The sequence below is a fragment of the Gavialis gangeticus genome, unplaced genomic scaffold, assembly GCF_001723915.1.
Source record: "Gavialis gangeticus isolate Ggan-Ray unplaced genomic scaffold, GavGan_comp1, whole genome shotgun sequence".
In the NCBI taxonomy this organism is placed as follows: domain Eukaryota; kingdom Metazoa; phylum Chordata; order Crocodylia; family Gavialidae; genus Gavialis; species Gavialis gangeticus.
Window position 1 is genome coordinate 7,770,875 of NW_017728995.1, and position 2,811 is coordinate 7,773,685.

General features: G+C 37.2%; 1 protein-coding gene across 2 annotated transcripts in view; it reads left to right on the forward strand.

Annotated features, from left to right (window-relative positions):
* Nucleotides 1-2,811, forward strand: part of RSRC1 (arginine and serine rich coiled-coil 1) — a 363,612-nt gene that overhangs the window by 309,717 nt on the left and 51,084 nt on the right. The window lies entirely within an intron of this gene.

A 2,811-nucleotide genomic window follows, 5' to 3' on the forward strand; every position in this document is an offset into this window, starting at 1 on the left:
ATTTTCAGATTGCCACAAAGGCTGCCTGGACTACAGACCCTTCAGTGATATCACTTCAGCTGCGAGGAAACATACCCACATTTCTCAAAAACTGTTAATAATGTTTCCAGTTAAAATGAACCACTAAATTATCTGCAACATTGTAATACTTTCATGTTGATTTTAAAATTAAAAATATATTAATAGGTTTTACTTTTCTGACTCAGCCATTTCCTTCTTGAATATCTGTATTAGAATTTTTTTTTGATATTAGATCACTTATCCCGATCACTGTCTTGTGATGCACAAGGAGTGCATCTGCATGAGAAGCTTACTGCAGAGCTGCCTAATTAGCTCCACAATAAAGCATCACCATCTACATGAGCTGGAGGCTAGAGTAAACTAATTAACTCTGCCATTGGATAGTACTGCCCAACACAAGTACTGTTCTATGGTGGAGTTATTTACTCCACCAGAACGCACATGAAGATGGTGACTGGGGCTGGCTGGAGCATGAGTGTGCTACAGTGTGGGGCTGCCTGCCTGCACACGTATAAATGCTGCACCTGGGAGCAATAAACTCTGGCACAAATTGTGACTGAGTTTATTGCATCACATTAATATCCACTTGTAGATCAGGGTAAAGCATTTTCTCAAGGAAAGCCTTTGATCAGCTAGCTTCTTGTTCAGATGAGCAGTTAATGGAATTGCATTTCCCCCATCTTGACTCTCATCTTCAAATGCTCTATTCCACTATCCTTCCATCTCCCAGTCTCTCGTTTGTTTTACCTTCTGCCACCACATCCACTCTCTTAGGTCCAGTTTCACTTTCGTCTTTTGTTACCACCAAAATCTACCATTTTCACGTTGCGCTTTCTGCAGAAGCCATTGTTTACGCTGTTTTTCTCTGGCTTATATTATGGTAACCACCTCCTATCTATTTCTTCTCATCTTCTTCCTACCGCCACTCTTCCTGAAATCTCACCAGTAAAGTTATCATCCCCTCGTGTCACTCCAAATTTATTGAGAATTCGTCTTGAATCTGTTTGTTCTTGACCTGTCTCTTAGCACTTCAAATTAAAGTTCCTTGCCCTCGTCTGGAAGTCTTGTGTTTCCCAATTGTCACTCTCTTTATTTCCTTCATGCATTTCACTTTGGATCATCTGGCATTCTGCTGCCCTTTTTAGGAACTGTCTCCTGTTTCCTGATCACCACATTTTCTCTATATGCCTGTTTCAAAATCTTTCCTAACTTCTCCTAATCAACAGTAACTCCTTACATTCCTTTTTCTAATTATTCTTGCTCCAGGTTTCTTTCTGTGCAAAGGCACTGAAGTTTGTGGAAGGCTTTCTATTGATTGATGCTTTTGGGGGTTGAGAAAATATGACTTAGGTTTGCAAATCTCACCTTCCCTTTCGGTTTCAATATTTTCTTGGCTAGCACCTTCTGTTGCTACCTCTGTGACTACAGCTCGACTTCTCCCCTTTTCTCATTTATGTATATGATCTTTGGCTGGACCTCAAACTTATGATTTCTAAATGGTCTAAGCCAATTTATGGTTATACTAACAACTCTGTCTTCATGTATGAGTGTGACTATTGAAAATACGTCATTTTTATGCTGCTGGTTGCCATCTTCACTTCTTGAATTTTTTTCATGCTTTATAATTCTAAATGCTTTGACTCAGCTTTAAATTGTGAGACTTCTGGTTAAGATATGGAGACTTCTGGATAAGATAAAAAGAAGGGTCCTTTTATACTTTCATGCAGTCCTAGCTAAAAATTCTGCTGTTTGGTTCCCCATAACTTTTCCTTAAAACAGATTTTGAAATAAATAACCTTTTACAATCTCAGTGTAATCTTAAACTCTAAATTAGAGTCCTAAATTAGAGTTTGGAATTCTAAATCCTAAATCAGCATTTACTCTAGTACAAAGACCTCCACAAGAAAGATGCACTTACAGATGAATGAAGCTGTAATACCTTGTTCTTCAACCAGTGTCCCAGTCACTGCTTTATGGGATTTTCATTTAATCTTTCAGGCTATCCTCTCTTCATCCCCCAACTTTTCTTTATATGCAGGGCCTACATTACAAGGTCTGGTTAATTCAGTACTCACACCAAACTCCTTATTATACTGTCTTTCTGCTTCTAACGTAGTTTTTCATTGCTGTCCCTCACAGTTTAAGGTACAATATAGACAGCTAACTAAACATCTTGTGTCTAAATTCCTTAATGTGCTTTAAAAAAATACAATGCAATTACCTTTGAAATCTTTAAACTAATCAATTGTATTTTTTCAGTGTTGGAGGGCAGGAGGTTTGAGGTGTTCATATTTCATAAACTTTTTGATTTAATGATCTGTTTAAAAAAAGTAAAACTGATGCTAAGCTTTTTCACTTCAAAGTATACTGGGCACTCATTACATCTGAAGGAAATCTTTTCTTTTATGTTAATTTTCTAATTATGTTACCCAGATACACTGCGAGAGCTTATTATAAGAGACATCTATACTCCTAATATTTAAATATAACTAATCCATTCTATCCAAATGGAGTGAGCCCTGGGGTATAGCCAACAAAAATCATAAGCTCTTAACCAGCACGTTCATCCACCCTTGAAATGAATAAGAAGAATATCTCCTTCAGCCCTGCTACTGTGTTCAACCTTGTGTTCAGGGGTCTGTTGTTTTTTTTTTTTTTTTTAAACTCAGAAAAACCAAAATGGGCATCATTTAAGAGCATCTTAACTGAAAATAAAAGTTGATAACTAAACACTGCTTCATGGGCAACCAAACTTCAAAGCAGAATTATGCTTCCTTCTACTTGGCCTAC